This window comes from Mesoplodon mirus (genome assembly GCF_964341445.2).
Source record: "Mesoplodon mirus genome assembly, chromosome: 2".
Taxonomy (NCBI): Eukaryota; Metazoa; Chordata; class Mammalia; order Artiodactyla; family Ziphiidae; genus Mesoplodon; species Mesoplodon mirus.
Window position 1 is genome coordinate 24,330,674 of NC_138977.1, and position 16,813 is coordinate 24,347,486.

The 16,813-nt window shown below is 34.4% G+C and overlaps 1 protein-coding gene across 2 annotated transcripts in view; it reads right to left on the reverse strand.

Moving 5' to 3' along the window:
* The window catches only part of CCSER1 (coiled-coil serine rich protein 1), a 1,217,611-nt gene that overhangs the window by 386,402 nt on the left and 814,396 nt on the right, over nt 1–16,813 (reverse strand). The window lies entirely within an intron of this gene.

Genomic DNA, 16,813 nt, shown 5'->3' on the forward strand with positions numbered 1-16,813 from the left:
CTTCAAGTTGGAAGTTCAGGTGGCTTGAGTGGGGAAAGCTGTTAAGGGTGAAATATCAACTTACCTTCCAGCTTCTGCTAGGAAAACTAGAGCAATCTTGAGTTTTGCTGTCTCTTATTGATAGTAAATTGGTCAATTTACTTGGAAAGATCAAATCGTATTACCACCCTAATTAAACAAGCAATAACATTTACGACAGAAATTTTTCAAAAGAAATATGGATCTCAAGGAAACAAAGCCCCTTTTCAGCCCCTTACATATATACTACACAATTATCTCATTTTAAAATTAAAAAGTACTTGGAATTTTCCAATTTTGTGTAACCTCCACTAAAGCATATATTGAAATAATTCAGAAAGAAATGAATGTTTTAATTCTATTCACTAAGACAATCTGACTTTTTTTTAATTTTTTGCCTTATAACAAATTTAATCAGTTATACATATACATATGTTTCCATATCCCCTCCCTTTTGTGTCTCCCTCCCACCCTCCCTATCCCACCCCTCCAGGCAGTCACAAAGCACCGAGCTGATCTCCCTGTGCTATGCGGCTGCTTCCCACTAGCTATCTACCTTACGTTTGGTAGTGTATATATGTCCATGCCGCTCTTTCATTTTGTCACAGCTTACCCTTCACCCTCCCCATATCCTCAAGTCCATTCTCTAGTAGGTCTGTGTCTTTATTCCTGTCTTACCACTATGTTCTTCATGACATTTTTTTTCTTAAATTCCATATATATGTGTTAGCATACAGTATTTGTCTTTCTCTTTCTGACTTACTTCACTCTGTATGACAGACTCTAGGTCTATCCACCTCATTACAAATAGCTCAATTTCATTTCTTTTTATGGCTGAGTAATATTCCATTGTATATATGTGCCACATCTTCTTTATCCATTCATCCGATCATGGACACTTAGGTTGTTTCCATCTCCGGGCTATTGTAAATAGGGCTGCTATGAACATTTTGGTACATGTCTCTTTTTGAATTATGGTTTTCTCAGGGTATATGCCTCGTAGTGGGATTGCTGGGTCATATGGTAGTTCTATTTGTAGATTTTTAAGGAACCTCCATACCGTTCTCCATAGCGGCTGTACCAATTCACATTCCCACCAGCAGTGCAAGAGTGTTCCCTTTTTTCCACACCCTCTCCAGCATTTATTGTTTCTAGATTTTTTGATGATGGCCATTCTGACTGGTGTGAGATGATATCTCATTGTAGTTTTGATTTGCATTTCTCTAATGAGTAAAGATGTTGAGCATCCTTTCATGTGTTTGTTGGCAGTCTGTATATCTTCTGTGGAGAAATGTCTATTTAGGTCTTCTGCCCATTTTTGGATTGGGTTGTTTGTTTTTTTGTTATTGAGCTGCATGAGCTGCTTATAAATTTTGGAGATTAATCCTTTGTCAGTTGCTTCATTTGCAAATATTTTCTCCCATTCTGAGGGTTGTCTTTTGGTCTTGTTTATGGTTTCCTTTGCTGTGCAAAAGCTTTGAAGTTTCATTAGGTCCCATGTGTTTATTTTTGTCTTTATTTCCATTTCTCTAGGAGGTGGGTCAAAAAGGATCTTGTTTTGTCGAAAGCTTTCTCTGCATCTATTGAGATGATCATATGGTTTTTCTCCTTCAATTTGTTAATATGGTGTATCACGTTGATTGATTTGCGTATATTGAAGAATCCTTGCATTCCTGGAATAAACCCCACTTGATCATGGTGTATGATCCTTTTAATGTGCTGTTGGATTCTGTTTGCTAGTATTTTGTTGAGGATTTTTGCATCTATGTTCATCAGTGATATTGGCCTGTAGTTTTCTTTCTTTGTGACATCCTTGTCTGGTTTGGGTATCAAGGTGATGGTGGCCTCGTAGAATGAGTTTGGGAGTGTTCCTCCCTCTGCTATATTTTGGAAGAGTTTCAGAAGGATAGGTGTTAGCTCTTCTCTAAATGCTTGATAGAATTCGCCTGTGAAGCCATCTGGTCCTGGGCTTTTGTTTGTTGGAAGATTTTTTATCACAGTTTCAATTTCAGTGCTTGTGATTGGTCTGTTCATATTTTCTATTTCTTCCTGATTCAGTCTTGGCAGGTTGTGCATTTCTAAGAATTTGTCCATTTCTTCCAGGTTGTCCATTTTATTGGCATAGAGTTGCTTATAGTAATCTCTCATGATCTTTTGTATTTCTGCAGTGTCAGTTGTTACTTCTCCTTTTTCATTTCTAATTCTATTGATTTGAGTCTTCTCCCTTTTTTTCTTGATGAGTCTGGCTAATGGTTTATCAATTTTGTTTATCTTCTCAAAGAACCAGCTTTTAGTTTTATTGATCTTTGCTATCGTTTCCTTCATTTCTTTTTCATTTATTTCTGATCTGATTTTTATGATTTCTTTCCTTCTGCTAACTTTGGGATGTTTTTGTTCTTCTTTCTTCTTTGGGATAGTTTTGTTCTTCTTTCTTCTTTCTCTAATTGCTTTCTCTAATTTCACAATTTGTATGGAAACACAAAAGACCCCGAATAGCCAAAGCAATCTTGAGAACGAAAAATGGAGCTGGAGGAATCAGGCTCCCTGACTTCAGACTATACTACAAAGCTACAGTAATCAAGACAGTATGGTACTGGCACAAAAACAGAAAGATAGATCAATGGAACAGGATAGAAAGCCCAGAGTTAAACCCAAGGACATATGGTCACCTTATCTTTGATAAAGGAGGCAGGAATGTACAGTGGAGAAAGGACAGTCTCTTCAATAAGTGGTGCTGGGAAAACTGGATAGGGACATGTAAAAGTATGAGATTAGATCACTCCCCAACACCATACACAAAAATAAGCTCAAAATGGATTAAAGACCTAAATGTAAGGCCAGACACTATCAAACTCTTAGAGGAAAACATAGGCAGAACACTCTATGACATAAATCACAGCAAGATCCTTTTTGACCCACCTCCTAGAGAAATGGAAATAAAGACAAAAATAAACACATGGGACCTAATCTGACTCTTAGAAAGACTTGAAGTAGACAAGGAACAGTAAAATTACTTACATCCATATAAATACATCTGTACACTAGTTGACCCTTAAAATTAATACAAGATTTATAAACTTTTAATTGGTATAAAAACCCACTTCATTACTCTTAAACACAAATACAATATTTATTCATCATATCTTCAGAAAATCATATCTGAAAGTACCCGAGGAATACAGTTGAGGAAAATCTATTTCCCTTATTACACATATATTGTCACTAGAGAGTATAAACTCTTTGTGTTGATCAAAATTAAGTCCATGAAACCTAACCAAAATGTTATAAATTGTAGGAAGAAAAAATTACCCCAAAGCAAATATTCTGCAATGTGCTAAATTAAGATAGTATAGTAAGCCTTAAAGGGAAAAATCTATTAACTGAATAAAATGGAATTTTCTACTAAAATCTCTCTTGCAGAACAGGATCCAGACATCTGTGTGAACACCCCCAGTAACTATGCTAGGGTATGAGGTCATCTCTGTCTAAAGTATACATAGTGGGGAGATCTCCTTTGTAATGATTACAAATTCTTCCCAAATTGCTATCATGTCATAAAGATTTTCCCTGCTTCCCTATAAACAAAAAGTGAGAAATATAGTATCCAGTACTCCTAGATTTGGTTGCTTTATTTTCCCAATATGGACCACTATAGAAAGAGCAGATGGAATAGATATTTCATTTCTAGCACTCTGGAGATTTCATTGTGATAATTTTCTTAACTGTAGAAGGTAGTTCTTTAACTGGAAAAACCCAAAATTAATTTTTTAAAGACCTCAAATAAATGTATGGCTTTTACATTTAGCCTCAACTTTGGAGATACAAGAAAGAACTAGAAGGAAGTTTAAATAACATGTAGTTCAATCTCTTCATTTGACAGATGAGGGGGCTTGCAGCAGGGAACTTAACTTACAAGTGACAGACTTGGGGCTTGAACTCTGGTCATTGGGTCCCAAATCTAGGACCAATTATTACCACAGTTATAAAAATAACTAGTATTTTGGGGGTGATCTCTGTGTGTCCAGCACTGCTCCAAGTGTCTTCCCTGCATTAATTCAATTCTTATGATAATTCATGTTATTGCAGCTATGGTACATGGCCCCAAAAAGAATGACAAGAATGTTGTTAAACACTTCTGGCCTTCCTGCTTCTTACCACTACATTTCTTCTTAAACAGTGGTATCATTTTGGGAAGAAAAGCACAGTCTTGGAAGATGATGTGGGAGTGGAAGGATATAGAGGGCTGTACTGGATGATCCCTGTAGAGCTTTAAAATCTAATACCTGTGCTATGTTTTAATTTTTAAGACAGGCAATCTGGTTCTGTTACAGGTTCTTGCTATGCATTTTTCTATCTTGTACGGCTTCATGGTGAGACTGATGAAACTATTCAAGAAGTTGAAAAATCCCAATGAGTTTGAACACAGCTTGATAAACCTATTGCCAACCTTGCTCGGTTCCTAAATCCTGGTTTTCTTAATTTGGATATCTACTTTTTCATCTATCAGCTTGCTGCACAGACTTTAAATTCAGTGTCAAGTTTCAGTTATATTGCTGATAAAAAATCTTTAGTTGTATATATGGATTTCTAACCTTAGCCGTATCTAGGATTGATTTTGTAAGTGATAGTATTGAGATGTGTGACTAGTTATAGGTTTACAGAATAGACTCATATACTCAGAAACTTTCCCAAGGCTGCTGAACCTACCTAAAAACTCCAAGAATTCACTCTTATGTATAATTGCCAGTCTTCCTTTAAAGTTAATGAACATAGTTTAAATATTCATTGTGAGTTCCAGCTCTTTTTTAGCCATTATATTGGAAAAACTTTTTCTCTTATACTGAAATTATGTCATAGAGAGATTTGTATTTGCCTGTTTGAAAAGTGTACAGTTCATCAAGATTTGAGCTAAAATCCATCCAAAGACAAAAACAAGAGCCAAATATAAAAACTTATCAAACTCTGTTTTTCTTTTTGAAGTTAGTCAATCTAGTCATCTTTGAAACTCTATACCATAATATCTGTAATCCATTCACTGGAAACTTTGAATTGCTCTTCATTTCCCTTTTCAAAAACCAAGATATGTCATTGTTTTCAGGAACTCCACCATTCTTCTGACGTTTTAAAAATGGAAAACCATCCCATATTTGTAAAATAATGTTGTAACTATATCACAGGACACATTTAAATGTACACATATGCATATTACAAAAATGGTATACATTTGTTGAATTTTTACTAGATGACAGGTATTATGCTGAGCACTTTACATGACTTATTTTTCTTTATTCCTCACAACTATGTTGCAGATATCACTATTCATTCCTATTTTGGTCATCGGGTCATTGAGGCAGAGAGGTTAATTAACTTGCCCAAAGAGACACAGCTAGAAGGAGGTGGAGTTAATTATTGAACCCAGAGTATCTGATTACAGAGCTCCTTTTGCAACCACTACACATAATACCTTCAAAAAGTAACTATTACTTTATGTCTTGTGTGTAGGAGATGAATATCTAATATGAATTAGATCAATATATGTTTAATAAATGAATGAGTAACCCATTAGTTGAGTAAACCGAATCCCAGAATTATATTAAAGTTCACCTAAACCAAGTTGTTTTTACATATTGAAGAAGTAAATGCAAGATAAATTCTTGGTTTTGAGTTCATTTAGGATTTGGAAATAACTGTGAGAAAAAAGTTAAAGTAAATGAGATTGGATTCCAGAGTTCCTAATTTCTTGGAAAGAAATGTAAAATTCAACTGAAATATTTCCTGGGGCAGACAAAGATTAAAAGAAAATTAATGTAACTAGGTGGGCACAAATAACATTTCATAGTGTTTGTCTGTGATTATCATTGCTCTAGGCTATCTTAAATATTAAACAAGTATAGTACCTCTACACCTCCAGTTTTCTAGAAGTTCTCATCTTGGTATACTGCATAAGTTAAATTTCTTCTGCTCCAGGGACTTGGGTTCTCATTTTTTATGAGCTTATATACAATGAAATTTGCCCTGAAACTAGAATATTTCCAGTATTTCTGATGTTCATAGTTGGGTGGTCATTTGTGATGAAGGTGTCTTTTCATTTCCGATATGAGACTAATCAACAGCATAGAATTTCTACTATGCTTTTAGGTAATATTATTTCTGCCAACCTCCATCTTTTACTCTAATTCTTAAATAGAAAGTGAAAGACATAGTTTCAGAAAATAAGTAATCCCAAATATTGGCAATGAAAGGTGTATTGCTTTAGAATCCCTTAGTGGCGGTAAACATCAGGCCAACTGTGAATTTAAACAGATATGGACAGGATTAGCACCTAATGTGTGGGATGCAGCATCATGGAATATTTGAAAATTTATCCTTTGATTAGGCTAAGCTAATTGAATCATTAATCTGTCTAGTAAGCTGTCTTTTATTTTCTTACTACGGAACATAAAAAGAGAGAATGTACTAAAGTAGCTCAAGAGAGAGGACTAATAGAATATGTTTACCTATCAATCTATCTGCCTATAACTTCTGACTCCATCTTTTTCTAAATCCACCCCCATCACTCTTTTTTTTTATTTTATTTTTTTTCTTGTGGTACGTGGGCCTCTCACTGTTGTGGCTTCTCCCGTTGCAGAGCACAGGCTCCGGACGCGCAGGCTCAGCGGCCATGGCTCACGGGCCCAGCCGCTCCGCGGCATGTGGGATCTTCCCGGACCGGGGCACGAACCCATGTCCCTTGTGTCGGCAGGCGGACTCTCAACCACTGCACCACCAGGGAAGCCCTCCCATCACTCTTTTACAGAATCTGGTGCTCTTGATAGTCCCTGTCCACATCAAACATTCTTCTAACATAGACTTTTGGACCAGGTGCTCATCCCAGCAGGAACTCTCTCTAGATATCTGCATGACCAAAACCCACAGTTTCTCAAGTTTTTGCTTACATCCTACCTTCTCAGTGAGGTATACTTTATCCCCCTATTTAATATTATAGTCTACTACCTACTTCACTTCCAGGGACACTTACAATCTTTTAATATACTGTATACATTTATTATTATAGTATATTACTTATCTTTCCACATTAGTATTTAAGGGCTAAAAAGACAAGGTTCAGATCTTTGCTGCTATGTTTTCTAAATTATCCCAATTGTTCAAACAGTGCCTGGAGCATGGTAAGTGTTAAATAAGTATTTAAATGTTTGTTGAATAAGTGCAAATAGTGCATTAGGTTCCTGCTTCCATTTACATGGCAAGAATATATTTAAATAATTTTTTCCTCCACTATCAGATTTTGGGTGCAGAGAGTAATAACAGAGTTCAACTTATTTGTATCAGAATAAGATCTGAATGGAGATATTTTAAACTACTTCCTTTGATCCTTGTGTTACCAAATTTTTGCCTGGGCATATTTTGAGGCACTTTTAAAAAAAGTCGAGCAATAAATGTCCATCAACAGAGGAACAGATAAAGAAGATGTGGTACATGTATACAATGGAATATTATTCAGCCATAAACAAGAATGAAATAATGCCATTTGAGCAACATGGATGGACCTAGAGATTATTACACTAACTGAAGTGAGTCAGACAGAGAAAGACAAATATTATATAATATCACTCATATGTGGAATCTAATTTTAAAAAATGATACAGATGAACTTATTTACAAAAAAGAAACAGACTCACAGATTTCAGAAACAAACCTATAGTTACCAAAGGGGAAATGTGGGGAGGAGGGATAAATTAGGAGCTTGGGATAACATACACATACTACTACACATAAAACAGATAACCAACAAGGACCTACTGTATAGCACAGGGAACTATACTCAATATTGTATAATAACCTATATAGTCAAAGTATCTGAAAGAATCTGAAAAGAATGAATATATGTAATTGTATAACTGAATCACTTTGCTGTATACCTGAAACTAACACAGAATTGTAAATCAACTATACTCCAATGAAATTTAAAAAAAAATGTCAAGCGAGCAATTAGGAGTTAATTAGTAATAGGATATCCACTTGCATTTTTTGTCTTTCAAAAGCAACAAAATGAGTTAAGTGTTTTTCTTATTAATTACTTGCCTTTAAAATATGTCTATTAATTTGAGTACTGTGGCTTTCATACATTTTAAAAATATTTTTTCATACATCTTTTATTATTCATTTGTTTTAGCTAAGCAAAGAAATGTTCTAGAAACACCTTAAGACTCCTAATCCCCAAGGTTTCTAGATACAGGAACATTTGTGTGCGTGTTTTGATTATATAGGGAAAATATTTTAGCTATTAAAATAATTTGAAACCAAATCATCCATCATCTTTTTATTCTCTAGTAGTAATACAAAGGTTATTTCTTTACCACTGATGCAACTCATAAAAAGCTTTCTTCAACTCAGTCTTTCAGGAGAGTTTGAGATTTCAGGTAAAGTTATGTTTTGTTTTTTTTTTTTTTTTTTTTTTTTTTTGCGGTACGCGGGCCTCTCACTGCTGTGGCCTCTCCCGTTGCGGAGCACAGGCTCCGGACCCGCAGGCTCAGCAGCCATGGCTCACGGGCCCAGCCGCTCTGCGGCATGTGGGATCTTCCCAGACCGGGGCACGAACCCGCGTCCCCTGCATCGGCAGGCAGACTTTCAACCACTGCGCCACCAGGGAAGCCCTACAGTTATGTTTAAATGCTATATATTCTAAACTTGCCATCTTATTAATGAAGAGTTTTTCTTATTCTTCTTTCCCTTTCACTCTCTTTAGCTATGCTATTTCTTACAAGGAACCTTCTAAAAGAACTAGCCCATCTCCCCTCCCCCCCAAATCTGGTGCTAACACATTTGTTCACCCACACTTACACACAAAGAGATCTGGGTAATGTCAGGCATTTTAGCAAGAGAAGTTTAAAGGACTCTTGAATACATTGGATTTGAGGGATTGAAAGGACCATCATCCTTATAATGAATACCATTAATCCATATAGTTAAAAGAATCTGCCCAAAGATACCTGATTAAATACTATGGGTACAGATTTTCCACTTTAAGTGCCACCGTTCCACAAGAATTATCTAAAGCACATAACTGATACATTTTCAAAGATAGCTTATTATCTTTCCCAAAGCTTTCTTTGAATCTTTATTGCTAATGATGCCTTTCAAATGACATTTAGAGTTGCTATTTATAACAACCAACAAAGATGCTCAAATGTTTTGGGGAGCTTTTCACTATTAATCTAAACTTTTCATCCAAAAATTCTTTGAACTCATGAAGATATTCAATCACTTGAGCCTACCACTTTCTCATTCAGTTTCCCTCTAATTTCCTTCTTTTTCAGCATAGCACCCAAGGAACATGATTATCATCAGGCCGATACACAAACCTTTCAACTTTTTGGATCCTTTCTTCCTCTGTTGTACTTCCCTAGCAAAGCTAAACTTTGGATATCATCTATATAAGATATAACTGCACCTAATAACTAACTATGTGTTGCTGGAGAAAAACAGCGTTGTGTCTAAATTTATGATCACAAATTCGAAATTTGCTCTCAGCATTTTCTGAAAATCTGAATCTTTACTGCTTTCAACATTTTATACCAGCTGTTACCTTCTTGTAATCATCTCCACCCACAATCTTCATACGTTTATAGGGTTACCTTCTTGCCACTACTATATTTAAAATAGATAACCAACAAGGATCTATTCTATAGCACAGGAAATGCTGCTCAATATTCCACAATAACCTAAATGGGAAAAGAATTTGAAAGAGATACATATATATGTATAACTGAATCAATTTGCTGTACACCTGAAACTAACACAACACTGCTAATCAACTATGCTCCAATATAAAATAAAAATGTTTAAAAATAAATAAATAAATAAAATGTTCATTTATTCTTTCTTTGTAAATATGATATTAACATATAGACACTAATATTTGCAATTCAAATTCATTCAGAAAAAAATTAATTGAATAAATTCATTTGTTCCTTTTTCTCACTGACCTTGGGATATTACTTAAACCTCAGAGATCACATTTCTTTTTCAGGAAAATTAGAAAATTGGACTAGTCCTAAATATCTCTTTTAGCTCTAAAACACTGACATTTTCTGTTCTTTTAGAAAATTGTTTTAAATCTCTCAATTTTAATATTTGAGCTTTGTTATCTAATCAGTTTCAACTCAAGAATTTTATCAATAATTGTGGACTCTGCCTGTCTCAGTGCTTTTCTTTAAAAATCTCCCTCAACTGTTCTAAGAGCTCTTCAAAATATTAAACAAGTAACCAGTGCCAGCATGAGTGCATTTTTTAAACTTTGCTCTATTTATTTATATTTTTAATAATTATTACCTCGTAAATTGGCATAGCTTCCAGCATATCCATTTCGTTTCCACTTTTAAACATAGTATTCATAATGTACAACTCTATATTGTCTGAACAACTCTATTGAAGACTCAATATTAAACAAATAAATCAGATTGTGTCAACATCTATTGTTGGAAACCTTAGTTTATTAAATGTGCTTATTTCTGTCATTATTAATTTCTAGAAACAGCTAAACAGACCAGAAAAATAAATGTGTAGTCTCAGACAGCAAGTCAGAAAATCACCATCACTTAAATTTTCACCTGACAGATCAACATTCCATAGTGTAATTTAATGTCTTCTCAAACCCAAAGACCTATCTGAAAATAAAGTGACAATTTCCATTTCCCTATAGTATCTATTCTAATTTAACTGCATTTTCAACATGAATTTCTGGACATTGGATCTCGCTTAGAAATCTATAAACATTAGGAAGACAATGTTACAACTATTTGGGATATATTTTTATACTCTCAATCTGATAAAATAACAACTTTCAAAAGTCAGGTGATGCTTTATATACATAGATTGCAATCATCAGATTTCTATTCGACCTAGTCCAGTGATTTGTTATAGTAAAAAGAAGCTAATTAAATAAATTCTATGGCTACATTTGGCAAGTATTAGCCAGGAGGTACCAGTTGGGAAGATGAAGTCTGAAATTAAATACTGTGTATTAACTCTAATGATATTGTTCTCCAATTTACTCAACTTGAAAGTGTAGCCAGGGAAATGTTAGCCTCTGTTCCTCATGAAATAGCAATCTGACCAGGGGAAGGTCTGGAGTTATTTGTATGACAGAGTACTGGTCAGAAATGGTATTTTTTACTCTTAAGGACTTCAAACCAGTGTTTAGCTTTTCCAATCAGCAATGTGAAAACCTGTAAGTGACCCTGAAACACCTTAGGGTCTCCTTTCCTACCCACCCTGCCCCACCATCACCAACGGTGCAGTTTACCTTAAAGAGAGAGGAGAAACAAAGTCTTAATGCAGCAACATTTGTGCTCACATATGCTATCCACCTGCTGATAGCCATTTAACCCACTGACCCCTCACTTTTATTTTCTGGCTTATTCATTCACCCAACAAATATTGTTCTGAGTGCCTACATGTGCCACGTCCTAGTCTATGCATTGGGACAAGAGAGATAAGGTATATTTCTTTTGGTGCTTACCTTAAACTATTTTATAGATATGTAATTTACATAAAGATTTATGGAATGTTACCACTGGGAAAAAAAAGCTTAAGAAATCATTTAGCCCTTTTCCCTTATTTTATTAATATTTGTGAGGAAACTGAGGCCAGCCTATAGATAGGGAATATGACTGCTCAAGATTACACAGTTAGTTAGTGACCATAGTATATATGATGCCAGTATCTAGATATCTACTTCTCTAGATATCTCTAAAGGTAATTACCTATGTACCTCTGCTTTTTAAAATGTTCCTAGCCTCTTATCCTCTCACTACGTTCTGTTTATTATTTTACTGTGTGACCTGGTTGAGAAAGTTATAATTTTCAGTTTGCCCTTTTCTGAGTCACCTTCAATTTCAGGTTCTTTAATTGTTACCTGACACCATAGGAACAATCTTGGCTGCAAAGGAGGCCAGGTGAATCCCCAAGGTTTACTGCACTGTGTTTCATTTCTCTTCTGTCACTAACTGTGAGACCATTTGGCAACAGTTGACTCAGAGCCTTAAGATAATTAGTTCTTCCTCAGAGTGGCATGACTTTTAAGGAGGGAAGTATGCAACATTTGTTACAAAACCCAAATCTATCATTTGTAGAATGTGACCCATTTTGGTGGCTCTTTGATATTTTTGAAAATAGTTTCCACGAATAATGTCCTCAATAATGTGGTCTCCTTACATCTTATTTCTGAATTATTTCTAATACCATTCAAAGCACATCTTGTCCCAATTGAAGGGAAAGAAAGAAACAAAAAGCTGGATGGGAAAATATAAAATACTACAAAAGAAATAAAAAGATAATTTTAAAGTAAATGAATAATGTTTAATACAGAAATTACACACCTTATATATTTTAGTTTTTATAGATATAAGTACACTTAGCACCTAATATTTAGAATAAATTACTACATTTTGAACCTTAGCATTTTAACTCAGTCATACTAATGTAGGAAGCCATATTCAACTATGAGTTCTAAAAAGATGAATATAAAACTTTCAGTATAACTGGGTAAGAAATTATTTACAATTTCTACACATTTTGTATATCAGATAATAATCTAAGCTCAATGAAGTTGAAGTCTTCATTAAATGTAGTATAATTCCTCAAGAAATTTGCTTAAACATAGAACAATCAAGTCTTCCTAAACTTTTGAAATTGTTCTTTACTGCATACATAATAAGTCAAAAATCAGATTTATATGGACATTAAAAAATAAAGAAGTTGTGATATTGTGATTAATAATAAGAAATATATATAGTTTGGTCGTCACCGTTTTTGGCACACAGCTTTTTTTTTTTTAACATCTTTATTGGAGTATAGTTACTTTACAATGATGTGTTAGTTTCTTCTGTACAACAAAGTGTATCAGGTATATGTATACATATAACCCCATATCCACTCCCTCTTGTGTTCCCTCCCCCCGTCCCTATCCCATTCCTCTAGGTGGTAACAAAGCACCAAGCTGATCTTCCTCTGCTATGCGGCTGCTTCGCACTAACTATCTAAATCTATAAACTAAAATACATTTTAAAGTCATCTTTTTGGATATGAGCAAAAAATACTAATCATGTTTAAGTTTATTCTATTCTTACTAAGACTCATGCCTATGCAAGCTAAAATGGTAAAAAGATGCTAATTTTTTTTTTTTTTTACATAGAAGAATTCAGGAAAGAACTTTTTTTTATGGCAGCTACCAACAACATAACTGGATATTTATGAAAATTTTGTCTTTCAAAACATTTCACATTTACTTCACAAGAGGAAGAAAAAGTCCCTGAGGCAGAATATATGAAAAAGTAACTATGAAAAAACATGGTCAGTAAATAAAGGTGAACATTATCCTGTTAAAATGCACCAGCTGGTAGCATACATAAATATTTACACCATCACCAACACCATTTAAATTGTTTAACTAGGAAACACATTAAGTATCTGGATGAGGCCACAGAGTTTAGCATTGAGATTGGGTACAGAAAAGCGAACTTGAGAGAAGAAAACAACTAACCACCTTGAAGAACAGTAAGCTTGGATGTGATATGAGAGGCAAGAATAAATGAAGTAGAACTCAGTAGTGGAAAAATCTGGAGAGGTTAAGAACATTCAATGACATTTAAAAGAACTTGCTTCAGAGAATTTCCAGTGGATCCTTAAATTCTAATGTCAAGTTTGCATTTTATCTTCGTAGCTTTGAAAATACATTCTTCTACTTTTAAGGTGCATTCTATTTATATTGCTTATTAAATTATCCCAATTTGGCCACAGGTAAAGAACAGAATTATGCTTTGAAAAAGGACTAGCCAATTGTTTTTGTTCATTAAGGCTCATAATTCTCAATGTTTCCTTATAAATACTTTTTGTTTGTCTTTTACTTGTCTACACTTGTAATGCCTGATGCTCCTCAACTAAATTGCAGGAAAGGATGTTGGTTTTAATGGCATGATAATAGCTGGTTGAATATTTTCTATTACTATTATAAAAGTTTATGAGCAATTTTAAACATATTTAATAAAAGGAGAAAATCACCAGAGCTACCAAAATGTTAATAAATCCTCCTGAATCAAATACTGATTCCAGCCATGGGGGAAAAAAAGGAGTTTGCTAAAGGACCACAACTAAACGACTGATTGAATGATAGTTTAGCAGCCTGAACTAGGGCAAGAAAACTGATCCTAGAGAAAAAAGCAATTATTATTTTTGTTGGCATTTCAGCAGTGATAGGTCTGTGTGAACCTGTCCCTACTCAGACTAATGAGGAACTTTTTAGAGATCTGTAATAGAGGCTTTTAAAAAAACCATGATTGTCCTAAAGCACACAAACATGTTTTATTATAGTACTGGTCATATCTTCTATAAATGTCTAAAAGAAAAATTTGTCAAGTATAGACTCACGCTAGGTGGAGTTAGTTTTTCTACAATAGTCACATATAATGAAACAATCACTGATGTGCCTCGAATGAAATTATAAATTCTTGTCTGGTTGGTTTTTTGTTGCCATTTTTTAATTATTGAATACTGAGTTTACTGCTCTATCTTGCTAATAGAATTCTTGTTACGTTGCTTTTCTTTTAGAAACAAAGAATATACTTCCATTTTATCATTCATACGTTGTACTCAAACCTTTTTATTCAAACTACTAAGAATTATTATTAAATCATTACCACAGTAGGAAAAGATTCAGTATTCAAAGTTAGGATTGGTATTTTAGAGATATATATTACATATTACCTTAATAAATGAATACAAATCAAATCTTTCATTACATACACATACACACACATTCACACACACATACACTCTGCCCTAAGTGACTTGGTTCCAAAAACAATCTTTCTTCATTATGTATAAGCAAATTCAAGAACTGATGAGGTTTAGGAAATAACTATGAATAATATAGAGAGAATATAAACCAAATTACGACATGACACAAAATAAAAGTGTTTCCAAGGGTGGAGCTTGGGCAATCTTAAAATATTACCAAAGTAATATATAATATTCTTCCAAATTCCATGATATTTTTTCTTTTAAAGACACTTATCACTTTCTGTGACAAGTAAGATTTCTTATTTTTGCACTGGGAATAGATTTGGTATCCTGTATTGGGAGGGAAAATGACTGTAGGAATTATTATAGAGCAGGATACAAATTATGATAAATCAACCTTCTAAATTCCTCATTTGGGGGAAGGCAACATGGCATACTGGTTAAATACAGACCTAGCGCAATTCTCAGATCCTCCACTTAAGAGCTATGTAACTCTGAGCAAGTCACTTAAACTTTATAAGCTTCAGTGTTCACATCTACAAGATGAGAAAAAAATCATACTTACTTAATCGTGTTTCATAAACTAATATGTTAAGCTTAGGGCTTCTAAGGCCTGGAGCAAAGGAGACTTCCTGAAAGTATAGAGAAAAATGTACTTTCTACAGCTAGCAGGCCAGAGAAGAGAATAATATTAGGAGGACAAGACTTCTGAGGAAAAGAGTGAGAGGTAATATTTGAGTAAATAAGAATGAGAGCACATGATTGGAAGACCTAAAACAAGTATCATTATGTATTAAAAAAAATTAAAAACTCATCTGAAAATGAGAGATCCCTGTGTCAACACCAGACCATAATAGCTGTATAATGAAAGTTAGTACAATACAAAGCACCTGCGTTTGTGAAGAGAGAGAATCTTACTATAGGAAGCTGGTATTTGACATGAAGCAGAAAGGGGATGGGGATATTACAGTCAGACAGATTTCACATGAATGCTACCTTGGCCATTTATTTAATGGGTGATAATGATAAACTTAGGTAGGCTGTATGGCATTCATTTTACCTACTAAATTATCCACCTAGGGTAGCCCTGAAGAGCCAAACAAAAATTAGAAATGTATAAATTCACACACATAAGTGGTGATGATCGGGTGATACTGAATAAAACGGTTATTTTGTACCCACTTTCATACTGATAGTCATTCTCAACCTGAATCTATCTGCCCTTAAAGTTGATGTAACCCTGTGAGACCACAATGCAGAGAGCAAGTAAGCTTGTACAATTCAAGAGTTATCCACACAAACGTTAATAAAGACAAATACAAAGAAGAGTCTTTAGCCTTTCAAACTTCATCTGCCTTTCCACAAAGACCAGAAACAGCTATTGCTGCAAGTCTTGTTGTTATAATTTTGTAACTTCCCAATTATGTTAGCCGCCTTTCTGTTCTCTTGATGTTACTAGCAATAAAAACATTTGATTTAAAAAGAGCAGAGGGAAGTTAGGAATACTGTATTCTCTGAAGATCTGTTAACAAAGGATCGCATCTTAAAAAGTAGTTGGTGGTAGCCATGAATAGAAAAGTAAATGGATCAAATCTCCAGGACTTAGTCTTAGGAGAGGAAAGAAAAAATGAACATGACTTCATCCTAGGACCAGTCATAAACCCCTAGGTTTGGGGAATATCTGGATTTGTGATGTCATTCCCTGTCATCATTTGCCAAAATTCTATGATCACTGCAGTGATTTCATTTCAAAGTGGGATAGCAAGGTTTGGGAAGATAACTTTTGTAATTGCTTCTCACTCCTCTTCCATGTTTCTAATTCAAACAAGGCTAAATTGGAGAAATCTGCCCTATCGCTGGTAGCAACGGTGGGTGTGTGGAGAAATTTAGCCTATCATAACTTATAAGACTTCACAATTCTTAGTCACATGCACATTTCAGAAAAGCTTTTTCCAAAAGACTATGGTTTCTTCAAGGGCATTTTTTCCCGAATTTA